Source organism: Aotus nancymaae, unplaced genomic scaffold, assembly GCF_030222135.1.
Source record: "Aotus nancymaae isolate 86718 unplaced genomic scaffold, 86718_ANA_hifiasm-v0.15.2.pri h1tg000059l, whole genome shotgun sequence".
NCBI lineage: Eukaryota > Metazoa > Chordata > Mammalia > Primates > Aotidae > Aotus > Aotus nancymaae.
In genome coordinates, this window is record NW_026988473.1 from 15,763,159 (window position 1) to 15,790,926 (window position 27,768).

Below are 27,768 nucleotides of genomic sequence, written 5' to 3' on the forward strand. Positions count from 1 at the left end.
GACAAACATTCATACTCATAGACCGAAAGAATCAATATTGTTAAAATGGCCAGACTGCCCAAAGCACTCTACAGATTCAGCACTATTCCTGCCAAACTACCAATGTCATTTTTCACAGAATTAGAACAAACTATTCTAAAATTCATATGGAACCAAAAAGGAGCCCAAATAGCCAAAGCAATTCTAAGCAAGAAGAACAAAGCCAAAGGTATCACATTTCCCGACTTCAAACTATACTACAGGGCTACAGTAACCAAAACAGCATGGTACTGATACAAAAACAGACACATAGACCAACGAAACAGAATAGAGAACCCAGAAATAAGGCTGCACACCTACAGCCATCTGACCTTTGACAAAGTTGACAAAAATAAGCAATGAGGAAAGGACTCCCTATTCAATAAATGGTGCTGGGATAGCTGGTTAGCCATATGCAGTATAACTTAGAAGTGGGAGCTAAACACTGGGTACTCATGGACATAAACATGGCAACGATAGACACTGGAGACTCCTAGGGAAGGAGGGAGAGGAACAAGAGTTGAAAAACTGTTGGGTACTACGCTCACTACCTGGGTGATGTGATCAGTCATACCCCAAACCTCAGCATCATGCAATATACACATATAACAGACCTGTGCATGTACCCTCTGAATCTAAAATAAAAGTTGAAATTATAAAATAAATAAATATAAACAAAAATAAATGAAATAAATGATGGCTCGGTGTACCACGTATGATGTGTTAAGCAGCATTTTCAGGTGGCCTCCAATGAGCCTAGTATAATCAATCTCCTTCCCTTGAGTGTGCGGGAAACGTGCATATGAGGGCTGTCACTCCTTCGATGGGCGACATTATATGACAAAGGGGAGAGGATTTTTGCAGATGAAATTCAAGTCCCTTGCCTGGGATTGGAGAAGATGCTGCCATGAGTCTACAGCTACGAAAAATGAATTCTGTCAACAACCGCCTGAGACCCCAGCCCTAGCCAGTATCTGCATTGCAGATTTGTGAAACTCACTGAGGACCCACCTAAGGCACGCCCAGACGCATGACCCAAGGAAACAGCAAGGTAATAAATAGGTGTTGTTTAAGCCAAAAGGTTTGTGACAATGTGTCATGCAGTAGTAGAAAACTAGTACATATAATAAAAAATAATAACAAAGGAAAGAAAAGTCAATTTAGGACAAATAGAATGAGATCGTGGCCAGGCGTAGGCAGCTCACGCCTGTAATCCCAGGACTTTGGGAGGTCGAGGCAGGCAGATTGCCTGAGCTCAGGAGTTCGTGACCAGTAACACAGTGAAACCTGGTATCTACTAAAATACAAAAAAAAAAATTTAGCCAGGCATGGCAGCGTGAGCCTGTAATCCCAGCTACTCAGGAGCTGAAGCAGGAGGATTGTTGAACCCAGGAGGTGGAGGTTGCAGTGAGCTGAGATCATACCACTGCACTCCAGCCTGAACAACAGAGCAAGACTCTGTCTCAAAAAAAAAAAAAAAAAAGTAGAATGAGATCCTTTCATTTCCAAACACAAAAATGCGATTTTTGTCCAGTCCCGTGGGCCTGTTTGCTGGACTTCTGTCATTCAAAGTATTCATGACTTCTGGTTCCAAAGTTCCAAACTACACAGGTAAAGCTGTTTGTATTCTATGCCAATGGATTAATCAAACCAAATGTGGCTGGGCGTGGTGGCTCATGCCTGTAATTCCAGCACTTTGGGAGGCCAAGGTGGGTGAATCACCTGAGGTCACGAGTTTGTGACCAGCCTGGCCAACATGGCAAAACATTTTTAGTCTCTACTAAAAATACAAAAATTAGCTGGGTGTGGTGGCAGGCACCTGTAACCTCAGCTACTCAGGAGGCTGAGGCAGGAGAATTGCTTGAGCCTGGGAGGTGGAGGTTGCAGTGAGCCGAGATTACACCACTGCACTCCAGCCTGGGAGACAGAGTGAGACTCCATCTCAAAAAAAGAAAAAGAAAGATCAAACCAAATGCTGTGAATAAAAGTACAAATACTCTTAAATTATATGTAGCTGTCATGCAGTAAACTCAAGAAAATAAGAAATAACTTAGCTGTAAAAGAAGAAGACAGAGAAAGCTGTTAGAAAGCCCGTTCTTTTTCCCCTCCAAAATGGAAAAATCTCTCCTTTTAAAAAATAATACATGATCGTTATTTTAAAACTCTAGCAATACAGACAGAACGAAGGAACATCCTTCTAGGAAAGTCAATTTCAAGATTAGGAAACCGTTGAGAGGGTGAACTATTTTATGTATGTGAAAGAGAGAGGAAAGGAAACGGTTTGAGATCCTGCGCAGGGACTGGGCCCTGCGTCCCAGGTGGGCCCCATAAAAGCTGCCATTCCCCAAACGCCTTCTTGTTTGTTAAGGCCTGGAGGGAAGAGATGTACTTTGTGAGAAGAATAAACTGAGAACCTGGTTGTCCCCAGAAAAAGGAGCGAGGGCCAGACTTGCTGGGGCTGTCTGACCTCCATCTGGGTTTCCCCCACTCATCCCCCACCCTCCCTGAACTGTCACCTGGGTAGGCAGTGTGGCTACCCTAGGCTGGGAGGGGTGCCCTTCTAGGACTCATCAAACTGCGCCTTTGAAACCTCAGAGTATCATTTTGACTTTAAAAGGAGCAGAAATAGAAGGGCTCTCTGAAGTGTGATTGAAGAATTAAGGATAAAGCTCTCGACCCAAAAATATTTCAATGACTACCTTTCACTGTGCTCTAATTCCACCATTAAAGAGTCATTTTGGGGGGGATTTTGAAGGCTTTTCTGTTTTTAAGAAACCCTTAATAAATGTAAACATCCCTAGGAGACATAATAGGGAGTTTGTCACCTCAGAAAGGATTAGATACAACCCGTTGATAGTAAGAGGACGAGTGGAAGATAGAAAGAAAGCGAGATAAAGGGCCAATTTCCTGGGAGGGGTGGTGGAGGGACAGCCTCTGCCTCTCTCGCTGCCTTGTGTAAATAGGAGGCACGTGCATGGCCAGGCACCTGCCCCTTCTGCCTCCACTTCAGACATCGCCCAGGGTTTGTGATGTGTTTGCCGACTGGCCTCCAGCATCCTTCTCAACACAGCTCCTAGCAGTCAGCTGGGGCAGGCTGTGGGTTCAAAGCTGCCCTGTCTTGCAGACCAGGTCCTGGGCAAGCCTTTGTTACTTGGATTGGGCACTTGAAATAGTCATTTCAAGATGCAGGGCAATAATTGAGGTTTTGTGGTCCAGGATCCAGTGGTATGATAACGTTAGCAATCACCTAAGCATGGTTTATAACATGATATCATCTCATTTAATTCTCATACCTGCCCACCGCACCCCCCCCACCACCATGAATACTTTTGTGAAATAGACAGATAAGAAAAGGCTCAGCTAGCTCATGGTGGTTCCGGGATCTCCATCTGAGTCCTCTAATACCAAACTCGTATTCCTTCCTGGCCATCTCCCCACCCCCCACCATCCCGCAGATCCTGACCCAGGCACAGCTGTTGCAGATCTAATGCAGGTAATAGGAGAATAGCACATATGTAAATAGGCAAACCTTCCCAGTGTGGGTCCCACCCCATCACTCATCACCGAGACAACTTGGTTAACTCACCTCACTGCCAATAATGCCTTTGTTCCAGAATCCCATGGACATCAAAACACAAAAACTTAAAAAATTCATAAATAACTTTTTGTTTTAAAAATGTAAACCATTCTAAAGTACACAGAGTAAAAGTAAGTCTTCCTTCACCCATCCTTACCACTCCAAGCCACCTTCTAGGCTAATCATTGTTAAGAGTTTGCTAGACATCCTTCCAGCAGACATTTTTCTATGCATTTATATGCATATAAATATAAATATTTGGGCCGGGCAGGGTGGCTCACGCCTGTAATCCCAGCACTTTGGGAGGTCAAGGCGGGAGGATCACAAGGTCAAGAGATTGAGACTATCCTGGCCAACATGGTGAAACCCCATCTCTACTAAAAATACAAAAAAATTAGCTGGGCGTGGTGGCACACACCTGTAGTCCTAGCTACTCGGGAGGCTGAGGCAGGAAAATTGCTTGAACCCAGGAGGCGGAGATCACAGTGAGCCAAGATTGCACCACTGCACTATAGCCAGGGCGACAGTGCTAGACTCTGCCTCAAAAAAAAAAAAAAAAATTAACTGGGTGTGGTGATGCACACCTGTAGTTCCCCCTACTTGGGAGACTTAGGCAGGACAATTGCTTGAATCTGGGAGGCGGAGGTTGTAGTGAGCTGAGATCATTTCACTGCACTCCAGCCTGGGTGACAGAGTAAGACACTGTCTCAAAATAAATAAATAAATAAATAAATAAATAAATAAATAAATAAATGTGTGTGCATATATATATTCAAACATACAGGTTTTAAAATGTATACCAACAGGATTTTCCTGTGCACATTGGTCTGCCACTTTTTCACTTCATGGTGTCATGGGGAGCTTTACATTTAAGTGTATATAAATTTGCATCATTCTTTTAAACTACTGCCCAGTCTTCAATAGTATGTACATAGTTTTCTTTCTACCAAAGGACATTTATGTTATTAGCAGTGTTTGAGTTTTACAAACAATGCTGCAGTGAACGGTATTGTAATTGCAATCTCTTGCTCATGAGCCAGTATTTCTCTAGGATAAATAAACTAGAAGAGAAATTGCTGGGTTAAAGAGTATACATATCAGTTCTAGTAGCTGGGAAGTTTAAAAAGAGAAAAAAAGAGTATATGTAGTTTCTATGTTGATATTTGCTGCCAAGACCATCCCCAAAGCTGGTACCATTACATTTCTACCAACAGGGTCTAAGACTACCCCTTCCCCATCTTTGCCTACACTGGATATTATCATTTTATTTTATTTTATTTTTTATTTTATTATTATTATTTGAGACAAAATCTCGCTCTGTCATCAGGCTGGAGTCCAGTGGCACAATCTCGGCTCACTGCAACCTCCACCTCCCGGGTTCAAGCGATTCTCCTGCCTCAGCCTCCCGAGTAGCTGGAAGTACAGGTGCACACAACCATGCCAGGCTAATTTTTGTAATTTTTAGTAGAGATGGGATTTCACCATGTTGGCCAGACTGGTCTCGAACTCCTGACCTCAGGGTGATCTGCTTACCTCGGCCTCCCAAAGGGCTGTGATTATAGGTGTGAGCCACCGTGCCCGGCACCACACTGGATATTATTAATCTTGAAAATCTTTATCATTGAATAGGTGAACGCTAATATCTTATTGTTTTAATTTGCATGTCACTGATTATTAGTGAGACTGAACAATAGGCATTTTTAAAGTTTCTCATCTCACTTAACCTCCCAGCATTTTTATTGACACCCTCCTTAAAATACTCACCTTTTCTTGGCTTCTGTGAGGCCCACACCACACTCTTGGCTTCGTTTCTATACCTCTGGCCTCTCTCAAGCAGTCTCCAGTCCTGACTCCTTCCCTGGCTTTAAATATTGACGCTGCTCAATGCTTGGTCTTAGCTACTTCCTCCCTCTCCCACAACCACCGAGGTCTCTCCATCTACATTCTCTCCTCTGATAACCTCATTCAGGCCTGTTGAGGCTTTAAATATTGTCTGTGCACCAGTGACTTCCAAATTTTATCTCTATCCTTGCCTCCCCTCTTGCTCTACACCTGGCTTTTCCACATCTCTACTTGGGCGATCTCAGCTCACTGCAACCTCTGCCTTCTACGTTCAAGCGATTCTCCTGCCTCAGCCTCCCAAGTAGCTGGGACTACAGGCATGCGCCACCATGCCCAGCTAATTTTTGTATTTTTAGTAGATACAGGGTTTCACCATGTTGGTCAGGCTGGTCTCAAACTCCTGACCTCAGGTGATCCACCCACCTCAGCCTCCCAAAGTGCTGGGATTACAGGCGTGAGCCACTGCGCCCGAAAAAAAGCACTTTTTAAGGGACTTTGGAGTTTTTCCTCAAACAGCTAAACCCTGCAAGCCAGGCTGGTCTCAGCATCCCTGCCAGACAACTACATTCAGTGCTAGGGTCCAAGTGCCCCCGGCAGACTCCCCCCAGCTTTCCCCTGGAAGTGGGGTGGGGCCAGCAAGGAATTCTGGGGGCAACTCTCATGGTCCAGGAACCTTCTGGTGCCCAGAGGATAGAGGAGGAGTGGAGGGTCAGAGGACGCTCAGCCCTGCTGTGTCCTAGACAGGCTGGGCCGACTTGCAGGCTGGTCCCCAGTGTGCAAGAGCAGGTCAGGAAGGGAAATCAAGTCAGGGAAGGACCCCCCCAGGTGGGGCTAGTGGTCCGCTCACTGCCCGACACCCCGCGGGCACTCTCCGCAGCACCCCGCAGCATTCCGCTTCACGTGGCACGGCTTGCAGAAGAGACGGTTGTTTCGGGGGTAGCAGCCTTGGTCGGTGGGCTCCATAGACAGGAGGGTCCTGCAGTCCTCACACCTCTAGCAATTTTCATGGACGTTTCTTCCAATGCAGTCAATTTTGAAGGCATCTTTCCCATCCCAAGGAACGATGGGATTCTCACAGATGCTGCCGACAGGGGCGAATTTCCTGTGGAAGTCGTCCAGGCAGTGCACCTTGTTCTGACTGCCCAGGGCAAAGCTCTCAGCCCCGATGCACCGGGCGCAGCTCACACACGTGAGGGGAGGAAGGCCTGGCCCTAATGATGTGCTCCTGGACCGCCTCGCCACCCTTACCGCACTTCTCCAGCGTGTCCTGGTAGCAGGGTTCGCAGAGGGGTCGCGCATCCATCCAGTGAAGCTCTGCTCAGCCAGCTGGCAGCGGCAGGTAGGGCATGTGAAGCCCTGGGCATGGTACTGCCTCTTCCTGGCCTCCACAGCCAGCTCTCGGGGGGACACATTCTTATGGCAGAAGGGACAGATGTCTGTGGACGCCTCTCTCTCAACAGGCTCTGCTGGGGGGGAACTGCATGCAGCGCTTCCTCCACCGGCCTCAGAGGATCCGGCCTAGGCTAGACTGAAGGTCTCTCCACCCGGGCCAGAGGTGGGGGTGGGGACAGGGACAGGTGCAGCTTCTTTAAGTCCACAATGAGTGAGGCCCGCATTGGAGCAGGAGCCTCCTCTTGAGAAGGCAGGAGCATCCGAGGGGGCTATGAAGCAGGTGAGAGGAGGTCCAGGTCGGGAAGCTCGTCCTAACCTCGGGAGGAGGGGATCGGACACCCTGGGCTGCCCGCGCCCTGGAGGCTCGGATCCGATGCCCAAGCCCAAGTGTATTTTATACTTACAGTATATCTCAATTTAGACATTAAATTTTCATCAGAAATACTTATCTCTGAAGATTTAGATTTTATAAGGTAAATTTACAGTTGAAAAGCAGATTCACATACCTACATTGTTCTAAAATACTTAAAAATTTTCCAGTAACTAAGTCAAACATCAGTTTTTACATTTAAATGCTAGTAAATTAAATTAAATTTACTAGCAGTGTTAAATTAAATTAAATTAAATTGTCCAGGCAGTGTGGCTGATGCCTGTAATCTTAGCACTTTGAGAGGCCAAGGCAGGAGGGTCACTGGAGGCCAGGAGTTTGAGACCAGCCTGAGCAACATAGCAAGACTCCATCCCTACAAAAAGAAAAAATAAAAATTAGCCATGCATGGTCATGTGTGATTTATAATTCCAGCAACTTGAGAGGCTGAGATGGGAGGATCACTTGAGTCCAGGAGTTGGAGGCTGCAGTGAGCAATGAATGCACCACTGCACTCCAGCCTGGGTGACACAGTGAGACCCTGATCTCAAAATAATAATAAAAATAAACAAATTTAGTTATTCAGTTACAGTAGCCATCCTCCTCCCCTCCTCCTCCTCCTCCTCATCTCTCCTCCTCCTTCTTCTTGTTCCTCTTCCTCCTCCTTCTCTTCCTCTTCCTCCCCTTCCTCCCCTTCCTCCTCCTCCTCCTCTTCCTCTTTCTCCTCTTCTTCTTCTTCCTCTTCCTCTTCCTCGTCCTCTTCTTCTTCCAATACAGGGTCTCACTCTATCGCCCAGGTTGAAGTGCAGTGGCACAATCACAGCTGGCTACAGCCTCAATCTCCTGGGCTCTGGTGATTCTGCCACCTCAGCCTCATGGGTAGCCATGACTACAGGCACTCATCACCATGCTCAGTTAATTTTTTGTATTTTTAGTAGAGACAGGGTTTCACCATGTTGCCCAGGCTGGTCTCAGACTCCCAGACTCAAGGGATCCACAGGCCTCGGCCTCCGAAAGTGCTGAGATTACAGGAGTGGGCCGCTGTAGCCACATTTCAGGTACTCATTTGCTACACATGGCTGGTGGCTACTGTATTTGTTGGATGATACATTTCTAGAGTAATGTTAAGACTGAAAGTTCCCTGATTCATTTATAAACTTTGTAAACATTATTATAAAAGCCCTTCAAAGGATAAAAATATTACATCCTTACCTTTCTTGGAAATAAATGACAAATAAATATTAGCAAATAAAATCAAGGAATATTTTCAAATAATCATAGCCAAATAGAATTTTTTCTTTTTTGAGATGGAGTCTTTCTCTGTCACCCAAGCTAGAGTGCAGTGGCACAATCTCAGCTCACTACAACCTCTGCCTCTCAGGTTCAAGCGATTCTTATGCCTCTGCCTCCCAAGTAGCTGGGATTATAGGCGCCTGCCACTACACCTGGCTAATTTTTGTATTTTTGGTCAAGACAGGGTTTTGCCATATTGGCCAGGCTGGTTTCGAACTCCTGACCTCAGGTGATCTGCCTGCCTTAGCCTCTCAAAGTGTTGAAATTACAGGCATCAGCCACTTTGCCTGGCCAAATAGAATGTATTTAAGGAATGGACAAATGATCCTTCCTGGGTTTTCCAATTGGGATAAGATATCCCATTTACAATCAGCATAAAAAATAAAATACATATAATTAAGCTTAACAAAAATGTACAAGATATTTATAAAGAAATGATAAAGATAAAGAAATGCTAAAGGGTATAAAAGAAGATGAAAAATGGAGAGGCATGTTCCAAGATCCTGGGAGGAAAAGACTAAATATTGGTAGAGGTGAAATAGTCTAATGTTAACCCATAAGTTTAAAGTAAGTCAAATCAAAATGCTAAAGAAAATGTTTGTTGGTGGATGGGGGGAACTAGTTAATCTAATCCTAATGTTTATCTAGAAGAATAAATAAATGAAGAATAGCCAAGAAAATAACAAAGAAAAAATAACTTGTGACCGACGTGGTGGCTCATGCCTGTAATCCCAGCACTTTGGGAGGCCCAGGCGTGAGGATCAACAGGTCAAGAGATGGAGACCACTGGGCCAGGTGCATCTGTAATCCCAGCACTTTGGGAGGCCAAAGCCAGCGGATCATGAGGTCAAGAGTTTAAGACCAGCCTGGCCAATGTGGTGAAACCCTGTCTCTACTGAAAATACAAAAATTAGCCAGGTGTGGTGGCACAAGCCTGTAGTCCCAGCTACTTGGGAGGCTGAGGCAGGAGAATCGCTTGAACTCGGGAGGTGGAGGTTGCAGTGAGCTGAGATCACGCCACTGCACTCCAGCCTGGTGACAGAGCAAGACTCTGTCTCAAAAAAAAAAAAAAAAAAAAAAAAAAGATAGAGACCATCCAGGGCAACATGGTGAAATCCCATCTCTACTAAAAATACAAAAATTAGCTGGGCAGGGTAACATGCGCCTGTAGTCCAAGCTCCTTGGGAGGCTGAGGTGGGAGAATCGCTTGAACCTGGGAGGTGGAGGTTTCAGTGAGCCAAGCTTGCCCCACTGCACTCCAGCCTGGTGACAGAGTAAGACAACGTCTCAAAAAAATAAAAATAAAAAGAAAGAATAACTTGTGCTACCTGATACGAAACTGTAGTGATTAAAAACATTGTGGTACTGGGGCAAGAAAAGACAGATCCATGGAGCTAGACCCATGAATATAGGATAATTTGCTAAATAATGAAGATGGCATTCAACTTGATGAGGAAAATATTGATTATTTAATAAAAGTTATCCATACATCAGATATCTTTTGGAAAAAATGTAAAGTTATCTCACACAATACTCCCAAATAAATTCCCGATAGTTTAAGGATTTGGAAATAAAACAAAGAAACAAAATCTCAAAAGTTCTAAGAGATAGTAGTGGAGTACATTTTAAAAGAATTTGTCTGGGCAGGGTGGCTTTCGCCTGTAATCCTAGCACTTTGGTAGGCTGAGGCAGGCGGATCACAAAATCAAGAGATTGAGACCATCCTGGCCAACATGGTGAAACCCTATCTTTACTAAAAATACAAAAATTAGCTGGGTGTGGTGGTGTGCACCTGTAGTGCCAGCTACTCAGGAGGCTGAGGCAAGAGAATTGATTGAACCTGGGAGGCGGAGGTTGCAATGAGCCGAAATCGTGCCACTGCACTCCAGCCTGGGTGACAGAGCGAGACTCTGTCTCGAAAAAAAAAAAAATTATTTGGGGATAGGGAGGTCTTTTGGTAATGTGGCGCAAAGCCACAAGTCATAGAGGAAGTGGTTGGCAGGTTTGATTATTTCAGCACACTACTGGTTACCAGCGAGATGTAAGTAAAAATCTACTGGGAACTTCTGGGAAAGAATTTCCTCCTCAGTGAAAGATAGTAGATCTGTGAGATGGCAAAAAAAATTCTTTGTCCTTATTTTCTTCTTTTTTCACACTGGTTCTTCCTAATCAGAGGACGAGGAGGTCATATTCAAAGGTGTAGCAGGCACTTTGTCTCACTGAGTGGAGACATTGTCAACACACAGTGAATGGCAAATCTGAAGGTCATACAGAGACTGATGACATCTCTAAACCATCGGACCAATCCTGTGACCGCCTACCTCTGAATTTCAGGTTAATTAAACAGTTAATATTGCATGGTTTAAGGCCATTACTTGGCTTTTTGTTGTCTCAGGCTGATACAAATACATAAAAATACACTTTGGGAGGCCAAGGTGGGTGGATCACTTGAAGTCAGGAGTTTGAGACCAGCCTGGCCAACATGATGAAACTCCATCTCAACTAAAAATACAAAAATTAGCTGGGCGTGGTGGTGCACATCTGTAGTCCCAACTACTCAGGGTCAGGCAGGAGAATAGCTTGAACCCAGCAGGTGGATCTTGCAGTTAGCTGAGATTGTGCCACTGCCCTCCAGCCTGGGTGACAGAATGAGACCCCATCTCAAAAGAAAACCCACCAAATATATAAACGTAAAAACTTTCTATGGCAAAAGATACAATGAACTAAGTGAGAAAAAATAATTTCAACATAAATATCAAGGTTAATAGCCTTGCTATATAAAGGACTTTTAATCAACAAGAAAAGCAGAATGCTTTTATACAATTAAATAGGCAAAACACATGAATAGATAATTCATAAACTAAGTTGGACAAATAAAGATATAAAAGTGTGCTTCAACCTCACTGATAATCAGACTTACAGATTGAAACCAAAATGAAATATCATTTTCAGCCATCTTACTGGCAAAGATAAAAAAGAGTGATAATGGCCAATGTTGGAGGTGGTGTGGAGAGTCAGTTTGTCTCATACATATTGGTGAAATGCAAATCGGTGTAACTTTCTAGAGGACTGCTTGTTAATGTGATCAAATTTTAAAAGATGTGTCTTTTTTTCTCAGCAATTTTCCTTCTAGGAATTTTTTTTCTAAAGGAGTAATCAGATATGTGACTAAGATGCATACACAATGATGCTTAGTACCGCATTTCTTATAATAGTGAAAAATTGAAAAAATAATAATTCCTTATAATAGTGAAAAATTAGAATATGTTTCCAACAAGAGGTGATTGGTTAAAGAAATTGTGGCCCATTTATTCAATGGAACAGAATTCAATGTAGCCATCAAGAAGGATGATGCATTCTATGTATCGATGTGGGAAGATTCTCATGATCTTGTGTTAAGAAGGAAAAAGCAGTTTAACAAACAGTATCTAACAATGTGTTAGGATCCTGCCTACATAAATGTATGTTTATACATACATAAAACCTTGAAGGATTTAGAAAACTAATAGTGATGATTTTTAGGAAGTGGGATTATGAGGGACTCTATTTCTATGTATTGGTTAAATATTTTAAATATCAGAAAAACAAAGTCTGACATTCCAACCCGGGTCTGAGAGCTGGCTTCAGTCTGGCTGGCCACTTGGGGTGGCTACACAAAGCCAAGCGCACCTCTTAGTTGGGGCCTTAGAGGCCATTTTCCATGAAGAAATAAAGAAACATGGTTGCAAAAATGATGGTATATTTTTAATGTTTATATTGAACAAATTAATGCTTTTAACATCAAAAACCACAGTGCCACAAAAATGTTCTGTTCACAAGATAATTACAGGATTTATTAAAAATATTAATTCATGATGCACTACAGGCGGTGTGCTGCAGAGCCAAGGGGCCGTGCCAACCTCCTCCCGTCCCGCCACAGGGGCCCCTGAAGCTGGGAGAGCAGGCTAAGGAGGAAACTCGGGTGTAGCTGGCAGCAGCCAAACGGCGGGTAGGGGAGGGGGGTCGCTCTCCCTGAGGATACCTGGGGAGTCCAGTTTCCAGGGTTTGGTACCCAGTCCTTCTGAGCCCACTGCCCCCGCCCCACGACATACCCTGATCTCTTTTCAACAAGGTCCCTCCTTCACTAATTCCACTTGACATGGATTTCTACCATGGCAAGCAAAAGAACTTTGCCTGAAAGAACCTGCAGTCGCCGGGCGCGGTGGCTCATGCCTGTAATCCTAGCACTTTGGGAGGCCGAGGTGGGTGGATCACCTGAGGTCAGGAGTTCAAGACCAGCCTGGCCATCATGGAGAAACCCCATCTTTAAAAAAAAAAAAAAAAAAAAGAACCTGCAGTCATCTCAGATTCTTTTTTTTTTTCTTTTTTGGCGACGAAGTCTTGCTCTGTCACCCAAGCTGGAGTGCAGTGGTGCGATCTTGGCTCACTGCAACCTCCACCTCCTGAGTTCAAGCAATTCTCCTGCCTCAGCCTCCCAAGTTGCTGGGACTACAGGCGTGTGTCACCACACCTGGCTAAGTTTTGTATTTTTGGGAGAGATGGAGTTTCACCATGTTGGCCAGGCTGGTCTTGAACTCCTGACCTCAGGTGATCCACCTGCCTCGGCCTCCCAAAGTGCCAGGATTACAGGCATGAGCCACCACATCTGACCCCCGATTCTTATTTTTCAGGAGAGGTGTGTTTTTCCCCTTGTGACCAATTCCCCTCCCAGGGAGAAAGACAATTTTCATCTTCTCTGGTCCCAGACTGCGGTGAGTTCATGCATATTCTCCCAAGGTGGAGGAAGATTGTTTAAAAGATGCTGAGTGGCAGGGAGAAGAATGTCACCTCAACATCCCTCCACCACAGGAGAGGTTTGGCTGAGCCTCAAGGACCATAGGTTCAGACAAGGGCAGGCCTGGCTGTCTTACTGTGAGGTAGAATCATCTTGTTGGAGCTGGGGAATGTCACGGAGCTTTGGGGTCCTCTTCATCCTTCAGAGTGTCTCCTAGAGTGGGTTTGTCTTAAAACTAGCATCAGAGGTGAGAGAAAAAAGGTGCCATGAGGAATGTGTCCCTAAGCGGTTTCTTGGCTGACTCTGCTCCCTGGAGAACTGGAATGGTAGTAGCTAGTTATGCTTATGATCTTATTTCTCCGTGGTTTCCAAGGTGCCTAGAATGAGCCTTAAATAAAGTGGATGCCCATTAAGCCTTTTGTGGTCCCCCTTGCTGCTGGCAATACAAGGCCTTTGTCTCTTTGTTCAGGCAGCTCCAGAGCATTGTTTTGGGGCCCTCTTACCCTCTCATTCCTGAATTCATTCATTTAGTCAACAAATAATTCCTGAGCACCTATTTTGTGCTAGGCTCAGTGTAGGTGCTGGGACTACAAGGGTGATAAATAAGATAGACATGATCGTTTCTTTCTTGGAACTTAGATCTTTCTATCCACTTTTCACCCCCTCCCCTAAATATATATATATCAAATAAAAACACGGAAACTTAAGACAGAATTTCTCCTGCTACGTGACAGAATATCAAGCATATCATTTCAGAGAGAGAGAAAGAGAGAAAAGGAGAGAGAAACTAGAAAGAAAACCCCCAGCTTTCTGGATGTCTCCCAGAACAAGGGTCCCATTTTTGTCATTCCTTGTTCAAAAATCTCATGTCTCCCATTCATTGCACACACACACACACACACACGTTACTTGCACTGTTTACATTCATAACATGTATAGCTGGAGAGCAGCGAAGTCTGCCTCCCACATTATACAGAACGGATTGGCAGCTGGGACTGAAGGCGATAGAAATAAGCTATTGATCAAGGGTTAGGAAAGTACTGCCACTGGGATCCTGTGATGCTTGCAAGCTGAGGGCAGCAGTAAAGTGCTACACAAATGCAATAACATTTATAACCCGAGGGCAAGTGCTTTGTACATGAAAATAAAAAGCTGATCCTCTGTCTAATTCTTTCCTCCTCCTTGGGCTGGGCTGGCCTTTGACAAGTGCATGACCAGGAGCCTAAGCGGGGTCACCTGGATGGGCTGATCTCTGACTCTCTGGGCCAGGGACTGGGTCTCTTTTTCCCACGTTGGTGCCTTCCGGTGGTCTGGGGAGTTACCTGCACATTTAAAGCTTCTCTGGGAGAAGCAGGGAAGCAGCCACGTTCCACCATCCTGAGAAACCACTTAATGCCTTGGCCCCATGGATCTTGTTTGGTTTGCTTTGTGGACGTAGTCTGCTCCTGTTGAGAGCTGAACTTTTCACTTGTATGGATGCTGGAAATCACTTTTTAGAGCTTCCTTCTGTGACATTTGTAAAGAAGAGAAATCCTATTTTCAGGAGAAATAGATAGAAAAGAGAGACAGTGCTGGAGGTACTGCAAAACAGTAAATGCACCATGATGACAGGACCCGAGCAAGCCAGCGTTTTCCTCCGAAGGTCACCAGACCAGTGCTTCCTGATGCGTGTCCCTAGAAACACCAGTCCTGTAACAGACACCATTAAAATGGGCCAAAATAAATTGAGACTCAAAATAAATTGAGAAAAAGCTTCCTCTTGGAGATTCCTATTGCATCTCTGCAATTTAAAGGCTCTGAGAAGTCCTGCAGTAAAGGAGTTTAACTTTGCTTAACAGCATCTCAAGTAATGACTGCCAAACTGTCCCCTCCCTTAAAACTTCTTTCATCCTTTCTCTTTTTATTAGCTAATGCCTACTAACAACATACTTTAGGAAAGCACTTACAGAAGGATTCAATATTTTGCCTGTCATGTATTGTATGTCTTCATGTGCCTTCAAGACGCTTTGCATGAATTATTTCTAACCACTGAAACAGCTCTGCAAGTATTATTATTCTATTCTCATTTCACCTCCTATCCCATCCTATTTCCTAGATAAGACATACAAGGCTAAGAGTGGATAAGTCACTTGTCCAAGGCCCCTCAACTAAGTACTAACTTAGTGAAGATTCTTTTTTTTTTTTGAGATGGAGTCTTGCTCCATTGCCCAGGCTGGAGTGTAGTGGCGTGATCTTGGCTCACTGCAACCTCTGCTTCCCAGGTTCAAGTAATTCTCCTGCCTCAGCCTCCCAAGTAGCTGGGATTACAGGCATCTGCCACCATACTCGGTTACTTTTTTTGTATTTTTAGTAGAGATGGGGTTTTACCATGTTGGCTGATCTCGAACTCCTGACCTCAAGTGATCTACCCGCCTCGGCGTCCCAAAGTGCCGGGACTATAGGTGTGAGCCACTGATCCTGGCCAAACTTAGTGAAGATTCTAACCCAGGCCTTTCCAACTCCAAAACCCACATTTTCCATCATACCACGCATCTTGTTATGTAGGATGAAGACTGACTTCTCTTTTTGCCAAAGAGAAAATGAGACCTTTGTCTCAGAAGCCATCCATTCTCCTCAAGGTCTTGCCTGGTTCATCTCAACCTAGCACTGCCCCACACTTCCTTCCTTGTGGCTCATGGGAATTCCCATTAGAAAGCAGAAGCTGAATCTAAGTAGCTGTGGGCAGGCATCCCAGTTTTGCCATGTACTATTTATGCGACCTTAGGCAATTTACTTAACCCCTCAGTGCCTCAGTTTTCTTATCTATAAAAATTTAAATATGTACAAAACATCTGGCCCAGAATGCTTAGTAAATGGCAGTTGTTTTTATCGTTAATGATTAACAATAAGACTTCATGAGAAAAAAAATATTCATTAGGAAAATTTTAGGGATCCCTACTTTAAATCCACCAACTAACCTGGTGTGATAAGATACAGATATTTAAAGATGAAAAAACGGAAGCCTGTTAAGTCAATGACTTTTTCAAGTGCATAACTAGCTAATAGTGGAACTGAGACCTGGATTCCCAGAGCACAGAAATTTCAGACACTCTGATGTGTCAAAAAGCTAAATGCACCTGAGAAAACAGAGAAACTTCAATTTAAAGCTTTGGGAGCTATTTCCATGAAATCCAATCAGCAATGAAGATACAATTTCCCTGAAATTATAAGTTTGGTAAAACAAAAAATGAAAACTTTAATGGAAAATATTAGATCTGAACACACCTTCATCTATTTATTTATTTATTTATTTTTGAGATGGAGTCTCACTCTGTCACCAGGTTGGAGTGCAGTGGCATGATCTCGGCTCACTGCAACCTCTGCCTCCCGGGTTCAAGCGATTCATCTGCCTCAGCCTCCCAAGTAGCTGGGACTACAGGTGTGTACCACCACACCCGGCTAAGTTTTTGTATTTTAGTAGAGATGATGTTTCACCATGTTGGCCAGGATGGTCTCGATCTCCTGACCTCGTGATCCACCCTCTTCGGCCTCCCAAGGTGCTGGGATTACAGGCGTGAGCCACCATGCCTGGCCCTGAACACACCTTCATTTCGACAGTTCATTTTAAAAAATTGGAAACAGGGCCCACTTGTGTTGCCTACTGTAATATTTTATGTGTTTGATTTTTCTGGTTATTCACAATTACTCAGGACAAAACGTTTCTTTAAAACAACATTTTCGTAAATTGATTTAGGTTCCAATAATGTGTGAACATAAAATTTCTGTGTTAATGTTGTCATACTCTCTGTTGGTTTTGCTCTGTGATCTTTTTGGTTTTGCCTAAGCTGCTGAGGCGAGGACACTCCAGTATGAAATGAGCTGTCTTTAGGCACAGTTAGTCACAAAGCTTAGGTTTGAGCATTTCCACTTGGAATGAATCCGTCCCCATCAACCCACTGACGTTTATCAAAGGAAATATAATATCCATCCAGATTGGAATTGGAATGAGTTTTTCTTTTCTATTAGATGAACAGTGACAACACAATGTACTTGGAAAAATAATGTTTATGCTTATGCTAATTGAGGAATTAGTATTAAAATAAAGTGTTGTGCCTCTGAAACTCATAATACCTGTACCTTCAGGGAGCCAAAACTCCCCAAATGGCTATTGGAAAATGCTTCTTGTTTTTTTTTGTTGTTGTTTTTTTTCTTGAGATAGAGTCTTGCTCTGTCACCCAGGCTGAAGTACAATGACGTGATCTTGGCTCATCGCAACCTCTGCCTCCCAGGTTCAAGCAATTCTCCTGCCTCAGCCTCCTGTGTAGCTGGGATTACAGGACCACACCACCACACCCAGCTAATTTTTGTATCTTTAGTTTCACCACGTTGGCCAGGCTGGTCTCGAACTCCTGACCTTGTGATCTGCCCACCTCAGCCTCCCAAAGTGCTGGGATTACAGGCATGAGCCATAGCAGCTCGCCTGTTTTTTAATTCTGACTCTCACTAAGTTAGGAGAATATAGTGTTTCAGGTCCCTACTTCTCTGTGTTATCTCCATATCCACCAATACAATTCTTAGCCCCAAGCCCCCAAGCTACTATTACCTCTGGTTTTGTCCACCAACCCAGATGCTGAGATGGCTGAAGTAGTGTTATTTTAAATTAAATTTTAAATTTAAACCATTCCTCTTTCTTTCTCTCACAGCACCTGTTTTCAGTAAACTTAGTCATTTGCAACTTCTATCTCATCAGTTCTCTGTAAGCAAAGAGAGGGAAATGAATGGTATGGCACGTCCATTTTACAGATGGGAACAATGTGGACTGTACCCCTCCCATCTCATCATTATTACAGTGCTGAAGAGATTTGGGTTTTTTTTGCATAATGAAGTGTAAAACACAAATGATCACCCTCTAGCACTAAGGTAATATGGCTTTCATCAGAGAAGAATATGGCTACAGAAATGATGCTTTTTGTCTTAAGTTTTCGAGTTCTGAGAACCTTAAAGACTTTAAAAAAATTTTTTTGAGACAGAGTCACGCTTTGCAGTCCAGGCTGGAGTGGAGTGGCGCAATCTCGGCTCACTGCAACCTCCGACTCCTGGGTTCAAGTGATTCTTCTGTCTCAGTCTCCCAAGTAGCTGGGATTACAGGTGTGTGCCACCATGCCCAGCTAATATTTTGCATTTTTAATAGAGATGGGGTTTTGCCATGTTGGCCAGGATGGTCTCAAAATCCTGGCCTCAATTGATCCACCCGCCTTGGCCTCCCAAAGTGGTGGGATTACAGGGTGACCCACCAAGCCCAGCCTGTTTATTATTTAAATAGTTCTCCTAACATTGCCACCTATGAGGAAATGAAATCCTATTTTAGAGAGAAAAAAAAAATGGGGCAGAAAAGAAAGTAATTGGCTGGACTTAAAACGAGAGAGTAAAATCCACACCTTCTGCTTCACCATCCCCATCGCTTTGGGGTACGGTTCTCCATACGTTCTAGTTTGGATGTGCACGGCTGTTTAGTTTAACACTAATGGGTGTCAGGTTCATTCAAAGAGCATGACCTCAGTATGTAAATTATTCAGCAATGAGGTTGATGTGACTATTTATAGGTCATAAATCAGTTATAAACTCAGAAATATGAGAAGAGTTCCCTAAATAGGTAATGGTTACCTATCCAGGGCTTCATTTAAATATGCAGGACTGAAACTGGGAATGATTTCCTATCTGACACCCTTTCCATTGGGCTTGGGAGAAGTGGATAGGAAAGGTGCATTAATTATAGCAAGACATCAGGGCTGAGTCCAGGTATGCCAAAATAGATTTGTATCTTGGGCAAGCTCCAAACAGTTGCTAATGGTTGCCTGATGCACTGTGTTGAGAAGAATTCTGAGGTCAAGTTCAGGCCCTGGGAAACCCACAGATCTGCCATCCCCGGTTTGCTTATTTCATATCCTTTACCTATCAGCAAGAGAGGTTTCACGAAAGTAAGAACACTGGGTCACACTTATTCACCATGCTTGTCCTGCTGGATTGTGTATGCTGATAGAGCTCCTGCAACCAATCAAGGAACGAGAAACCAAATCGCCTCCTATCAAAGATGATAAGCCATTTACAGCATTGAGACAATGAGAAAGAAATAAGAGAGACCCAAAGGTCCAGCTGTGGCAAATCAGGTTACTGGCTGGATTTGGGGGAATTCCTTGTTGTCATCATGCAAAGGGGGAGACTTCCGTGCTACGTCTCTATTCCGAGACCCAGTCTGCTCCATTCTTTTCCTCTTTGGTACCATAGTATCTCTTTCTCTCATTCAGTATTCAGGTTGACTTACATCTTGTTGCAGTGTGAGGGAATGCGGGGCCTAAAGATACACATTTGAGGTCATTCATAAGCTGTCAGGTGCTCCAGTAACTTGGCCTTGGATAAAGCCCTAAACGAGTCCCCCTCCTTTAGTGCACAGGCCTTTCAAGACTCTGACCTCTGGGATTATGATTCCTGTGGCTGCAGATTCTCTCGTTCCTCTCTCTAGACCCACATCAAACAAGCAATCACTCTTAGACCTTACTCTGGTCTCTAAAAAAAATCAGGTCGTGTCCTGTTTGGATGCCAGGCACACCCCTGTGGCTTTCTGTTCAGAACTGAGCTATCTTCACAGCTTTTTGGTTCATCACCCTGCCTGCTGCCTCCAGATATCCTGCTTTCTCTCATTCTGCAGGCTTTCCCACAAACCTACTCTCCTTGCTGGTGTGAGTCCTGGGGCTCTGTGAAAGCGTCCCTTAGCTATTCTAATCCATCTCCCTTGCTGGGCAAAATTTCCTTTTTTTTTTCCTAAAAGAATTCTTGAGATCTCCATAACTTCTTCTCATCCCTTGGGGAATCATCCCAAACGAAAAATGATTTACTTCTATTGAGACCTTATGTGCCAGACTCACCCAAACCTTTAAAAGTGTTATTTTGTTGAATCCAAACAACAATCCTACTATTCTCCCCATTTAACATATGAGAAGACTGAGGTGCTTGAAGTAAATTGTTCAAGATCATACATCCAGTGGCTTGGCACTGGCAATCCGATTCCAATTCATCATTTTGCAATATCAACATTTGAGAATTCAAAATCACATTTGCATATCAAAGGCACTTGCTATTTTGTCTTCTCCACTGTATTCTTTCAGATTCGTGAAACCCCTTTCTATCCACCCACCCCAATGACAAAAAACATGTTTATTACAGAATTATCTAACCTTCGAAAACACCTACCTATAGGTGTGCTTTGTGAAAGTCTACAAAAATGTACAGCTTGTGATTTGTTCACTTCTCTTTATGAATGTTATACTTCAATTAAAGCGTTTATATAAAAGACACGGTCAGATCCCTGAGTATCTCACCACCTGCACTCAATTTTAGGACTGCAATGCAATTCGCCAGTGCTTTGGGGGAAGGTGAATTTTGGGATAACACCTAGTCATATTTAAATGTTCATGACTGGACAAACTGTGCTAGCTGGGCATGCTATGTCTGACCCCATGTGCTTTATGTGATACAGAGGTTGTAAAAAACTTAGTAGAACATGATTTCAATGCGAGGAGAACCTTATGTTATTGTAAGAAACGTGTGCCCTAACTGATTTCACTTGGAAGACGGAAAGTTTTATACTCCAGTTTAAAGCTGCTTTTACTTAGTTGGAATTGGGATATAATATATTTCAAAGAGGGTTTCACTCATATGGGTGTACTAATTAGTTGTTCCAGTTTCAAGGTTTCAATGCTCACAGGAAAGAAATAATAAAAATAAAATACATAATTGTGCAATGTGATACAAATCACCAAGGAACCAAAATAATAATATTTATCAAGCACGTATGACACACATTATCTCATTTAACCTCCATAACAACTCTATAAAGATGATGATTTCTGCATTTTGCACGTAAGGAAACTGCAGCTTACAATAGTACATCATTTGTCCAAGGTCAACCTGGGACTGTTTGATTCTAGTTTTACTAATTCCTCAAGAATAAGCCCTGCTAATTTCCTGTTAACTGCTTGGACCCTCAAAGCAATCCAGTGAGGCTGGGTGTGGTGGCTCGCGCCTGTAATCTCAGCACTTTGGGAGGCTGAGGAGGGTGGATCACCTAAGGTCAGGAGTTCTAGATCAGCCTGGCCAATATGGTGAAACCCTGTCTCTACTAAAAATACAAAAAATTAACCAAGTGTGGTGGTGGGTGCCTGTAATCCCAGCTACTAGGGAGGCTGAGGCTGGAGGACTGCCTGAACCCGGGAGGCAGAGGTTGCAGTGACCCAAGACCGTGCCATTGCACTCCAGCCTGGGCAACAAGAGCAAAACTCTGTGTCAAAAAAACAAAAACAAAAACAATCCAGTGGATTAAGTATTATTATTTTCCCCATTTTGGGCAAGGAAATAGGTCCAGAAAGATGAAGTGTTTAGTTGGATATTTGCAGAACCCAGACTCACTCGCAGTTTCTCAGAAATCTGGTAACACCTTACACTAGATAACACCATTGCTCAGGCCCACAATGTAATTTATTTATGTTGATAACAGATATCAAAGACTAGACATTCAAGGTGGAAATAACAAGATGATAAAATTCTTTCAAATCCCTAGTCTTGGAAACATCCCCCTGTGATACATTTAGCAGTTCAGCAGCTTTAAGGCAGACATTTCTACAGCTCTAATTGCAGCCATTTTAGTTTCTAACAAACAGGTCCAGCCCAGGCTCCCTAATCTGCATCAATTACTTTTGGAAAAGGAATCAGAATCTGCTTCTTGGAGGGTAGAGTCACACACATACAAATGCACATGTGAATCTCTCCGTGGTGTTTAGTCTAGTTCTGTGGTTCTCAACCATCCCCTCCCAACAAACCTAACCCCAGTGCAGTCTGATGCTCCTCCCCCTTGACTCCACCCTCACCCTATACACATCGGATATTTGGCAATGCCTGGAAATACTTTTGGTTGTCACAACTGTTGGGGAGCTGCTACTGGCCTCTAGAGGCCAAGGATGCTGCTAAAAGTCCTATGATGCCCGCTACAACAAAAAATCATGTGGCCCAAAATGTCAATAGTGCTGAGGTTGAGGAGTCCTGGTCTAGCGAATGCTATTAAACACACACACAACTGAAATGACTTAGGATTGAACTGACCTTGCAGATTATGGCAAAGTAATGAAACTGAAGGCATTCTCTAGAGTGGACTGTTTATCCACCAATATATATTTACAAGCTATATCTAACCCATGTCCAATGATGATTTTGGCCTACCATAAATACACGCACAAGACAGTTACAGTGAAGATTTTTCAAAAAGATCAGAAGCCATCGAGACAGTGGGGAGAAAGAAAGTACATTCAACTTCTGCTAGTCACTGGGGATTTTCTGTCATAATTCTTTAAAAATCACACTGATATGTCTTCTCTACTTATTTAAGCACTTTGTTGGTACAAGCCAGGTTTTCATTTATTCCAGTCCAATAAGAATTAGAAAAAGAAGACTTGATGAATTCCAATATTTACCTTCCTGCCTCAGTGAAGATATAGAACTCTCAGGTTTTCAGACAGAGTTCAAATCTTCTTTGGGCTGACCTTTTAAGAGATAATGGGGTTACTTTTCAGCCTGGAGCAGAAAACAGGAGAGCGGTTGAGTGAAGAGGGAAGGGAGGCCGGGTTAGATGAGAAAGCCATAGATTAGTCCTTTCCAGGGAAGTTTCATTACTTTATGTGAAATACTGTCAAGTTCCAGAACATCAGAGACAATCATATACATGTACAAAAATATGTTAATATCCATGGGTGTGGTTATGTGCTGTGCTAGCATAAAACTGTAAATTAAGAAAATTCAGAAAAAACTTATTTATACATTCTCCATTATAGTACAAAAGGCCTCCATTATAGTATAAAAATAAAATACATAATTGTGCAATGTGATACAAATCACCAAGGAACCAAAATAATAATATTTATCAAGCACGTATGACACACATTATCTCTTTTTTCTGTTATCTTTTTTCTATATTTACAGTGTATCTGCATTAGACTAATAGTGCAAATAGGAAGGAAGCTGTTTTATGATTTTGACATTTTACATTTGTTCCTTAGAATCCCAATATTAATTACTTTCTATTGAACAAAGGTTATTTAGAGTCCTACCTCATATTTCACACCAAAAACATTTTAAAGATAAATATAGTAAAGTAAATGTAAAAAATAGAAACCATAAAAATGCCAGAAGAAAATTGTAAGTAGTTTTCTAATCTTGGAGTTAGGAGAACTTCTTGAAGCACAGAACAGGAGGCAGGAATATGTAAGGAAATACTGATTGGAATACTTTTACAAAAACTTAAAACTGCACATTTGATATTTGATAACATTCAAGATTTGAGTTTTAACCTTTGTTCAACAGTTTTTGTTTTTTTATTTTGAGACAGGGTCTTGTTCTGTTGTCCAGGCTGGAGTGTAGTGGTTCAATTGTGGCTCACTGCAGTAGCCTTGAACACTTCGGCTCAAGTGATCCTTCCCACTTGTAGCTTGGATGGGGTCTTGCTATGTTGTCAAGACTGGTCTTGAACTCCCAGCCTCAGGTGATCTTCCTGCCTTAGTCTCCCAAAGTACTAGGATTATAGGCTTGAGCAACTATGTCTGGCCTGCTCAACAGGGTTTTGATGGCAATTAAATGGTTTGGAGGGGTAACTAGGTGGCAACAGAGCAAATTTAAGTTATTGTGCACCTGTTATGATTGTCATTCATGTCTAAAAGCTGAATGATTTACGTCAAAGCAGCTTTTGATAGTGAACTTTCAATTTCTAGCTTATTTCTGGAATTTCCGCTAGCATACTAATTGTTACCTTTTTTTTTCCCTTTAACCCTTATGCCATTTAGCCCTTACAACAATCTCACAAGGTATTGTCTTTACGTATAAGGAACACCAGGGTTCGGAAAGCCTAGGTATTTTGTCTAAAGCCACACAGCTAGTGTGTGCCCAATGAGTGCCTGTGTCAGGCACACAGAGATTCTGAGAGCTTGAGAAAGACCCACCAAAACTTATGATGCCAACCTCACAATCTTCAATCAACCGGAGAGTCCCTGAACCCCACATGCACATCTGTGCCATCAAAATACGCAGATGCCACCTGTTCACCTTCTTGAGTTATGTTAACTAAGAAAATGAATTTAAGGGCACAGTGAAAATGCATCATACAGTTCTATGTGCCAGGACTGTGCTAAGCACTTTACACAAATTATTTTATTCAGTCTTCTCAAGAGCCCTACAAAGTAGGGTTTTTGTTGTTGTTTTTGAGACAGGGTCTCACTCTGTCACACAGGCTAGAGTGCAGCGGGGCAATCTCAGTTTACTGCAGCCTCAACCTCCTGGGCTCAAGTGATCCTCCGATGTCAGTCTCCAGAGTAGCAGGGACTACAGGCGTGTGCCACCATGCCTGGCTAATTTGTGCATATTTTGTAGAGATGGGATTTCACCATGTTGACCATGCTGGTCTCGAACACCTGAGCTCAAGGGACCTGCCAGCCTCGGTCTCCCAAAGTGCTGGGATTACAGACATGCGCTACCTTGCCTGGGGCCGGAAGTAGGTATTCTAAGCTGCAATTTACAAGATAGGAAAACTGAGGCTGTCAGAGGTTAAGCAGACTGCCCCAAGTGCCTTAGTTGAAGGAGCAATACTGCTAGAGTATTTTTCCATTAAGTTTGGTAGTTATAGGAGTGTTAGACATTCCCATATTCAGTTAAATATTTTAATTAAATATCTAGACAGGCCAGCCTGTAATCCAAGCACTTTGGAGGCCAAGGCGGGCAGATCACCTGAGGTCGGGAGTTCAAGACCAGCCTGACCAACATGGTGAAACCCCGTCTTTAAAAAAATAAAAAGAAAAAAAAAGAAAAAAAAATCTAGACAATGACTTTGCATATTGATTTTTGGTTGCTATACACACATCTTAATAACCAAACACCCTTTGGTACAATTTCAGTGGCTAGTCCACCTTAAGTCATTTTTATAGCAGGGATTGGCAAATGACAGTCAGAGGGCCCAATCCAGCTCACTGCCTGGTTTTCTGAAGTTCACAAACTGGGAATGTGGTGTTTTTGTTTTTTTAAATGATTGAAAAAAATCAAAAGAGTAATAGTTCATGACATGTGAAAAGTACATTAAATCCAAATGTCAAGGCCTAAAAATAAAAATTTTATTAGAACATAACCAGACTCATTCATTTACATGTCATCTTATAGACGCTTTTGTGTTATAACAGCATAGAGTGGAGAAGTTGTGTCAGGGACTGTATGGTATGCAAAATCTACGATATTTACTCTCTGGGCTTTTACAGAAAAAGTTTGCTGACCCCAGTTCTACAGCATGATACAACTGGAGGTTCTGGATTTTTTTTTCTACTAAATTCCAGAAAAAAAATTACCTTCTTTTTCCAGAAAGAACATGAAACCAGTCTTCCTATGAAAAAACGCTGACAGCCTAGGATGATTTGAAATGACACCATTAGGTTCTAGTTCCAGTGACTGGCTAGTGGGTCCAGCTTGAAAGACCCCCTCCCTCCCTCATTTTAAATACACTAGAGTTAGCTCTAGATGGTAAAGCTGGGTCTTAGTACCCAACCTGTCCTCCCGTTATTCATCTTGACCGCGTTATGGGTTTAGTTTCACAACATTATGAGTTCATCCAGGCTTCTTGAATCATTTATAGGAATTTTCATTTTCACTCTCAAACTCTTACACTTTCTCTGCTGTGAAATTTTTTTTTAACATAAAGCTCATTCTACTAAATGGCCTACACAAGTACCATAAAGTTTATACTTTATTTTTTAAGCAATCAGAATTTTTTAAAAATTGCTTTTTCTTGAGAAACTAAACTTAATTTTGCAGATCACAGAAGAAAATACCTTTATATCCAATGATCTCAAAGCACCTCTGGTGAAAATACATAACAAGGTAAAGAACGTCTATTTTTAAATACTACTTCTTGGAGGAAATATTATTTAATGGAAAAGATGTGACTAGTAACAAAGTCCAAGGCTATTTCTGGTTCTGCAAGTGACTCATTTTGACTTTGGGCAAATCATCTCACCACTGTTGCTCTTTATCTGCAAAAACTGGACTTCATGCCTATGGGAGTTGCATGGCTAATCAATGCCTGGAAAATGCGTAGTGGCAGATGCTACAAAAGTGCTGAGCCTTAAAAAAAAAAAACCCACCCCCACCCCCCAATTTGTATTCAGTTGAGGCTGGGGTTTATTGTTATTTAACATTCGAAGGCCAACACTATGTTAAGTCCAGCGTGCTGCACAGAACAGATAATATCACTGTCCAGTAGGGATTTTTTAATCTAGGATTTTTGACTTTTAAAAAAATTTACTGTGGTTGGGGGTTATTTTCGAATCCGGTAATACACCCATGCAAAAACGTTAACCTTTAAGTTGCAAACTATCGATTGGAAAACCTAAATAAACCCCCTCCAAAAAAAAAAAAAAAAAAAAAAAAAAAGCCCTCCCCCGCCCCGCCAAGAAATCTCTTAAAAACAAGAATTCTTCTGATGTTTTTCTCCTCCCTGCAGTTCTCCATGTTACAGTCCTTGGAGGTAGAACAGGCATAAAATACTTTCACTAATAAAATATGACAAACCGCCGGATTATACGTGGCCGATTCCCAGTGATTGCCCTGCTACACAAAGCAGAAAAGTAAATGCCATCATCCCCCTTAGAACAAAAGAACTTAGGAATAAAAAACATGGAGAGGGGGGAGAAAGCAGCAATAAATAAAGGTGAGCCAAGGCCCCCGTCCCCCGCCCCTCCCGGGAGCGAGTGCGGGACTAAGTACTGCTAATAAAGTGGTTCAAGGGTAGTTATTTGGAAAGGGGGCGGGGTGGCGAGGGGAGGGAGCGGGCGAGCGGTTGCCGGGGATTGCATGTTGCATTCGACTTGAGGTTGCATCTCTCCTGTTGCCTGGACCACGCTCTCCCATTGCAGTGCTTCCCCAACGCTTCTCCTCGCTCCTGCCCATCGCGGCTTTTTTCCCCCCCTTCAAACTGCTGTTGCACTGGAGGGAGTTGGGGCCGCTCCGGAGCCCCTTTGCAGCTCCCGCGGGCGGGAGGGGGGAGTTGGGCTCGGGCCGCGGAGTTGGGGGGGCCGCCGCGGGCTCCGGCCTCGCCTCGGCTGCGGCTGCACGGGAGCCGAGCTGCGGCGCTGCACGGACCAGGGATTGCGGCGGCCCCGGAGTTTGGCCGCCTTCGCGGCCGCTAGGTGCTCGGCCCCATCACCGCCGTCGCCGCCGCTGCACTGGAGTTTGGCTGCCGCTGCCCTACTTCACTCTAGTTTAGTTTCACTCACTTTACATCCGGGTTTTTTCCCTAGGCAATGGGTGCCGCAGCACACCCCGTTCCTTAGGCAAAGTGAAATAAATTCGCCGCACCGACACGTCAAGTAGTCCGCCCGCCCGAGCGCCGCCGCGGGCCCTCGCTGTCCCCCCCGCCGCCGCCCCGCCGCCCCCCCCGCCGCCCCCGGT

At 43.4% G+C, this 27,768-nt stretch overlaps 1 pseudogene; it reads right to left on the reverse strand.

Moving 5' to 3' along the window:
- Window positions 1-6,280: 6,280 nt before the first annotated feature.
- LOC105717412 (filamin-binding LIM protein 1-like) lies at window positions 6,281-27,267 on the reverse strand (annotated as a pseudogene).
- Between the last annotated feature and the right edge of the window lie 501 nt (window positions 27,268-27,768).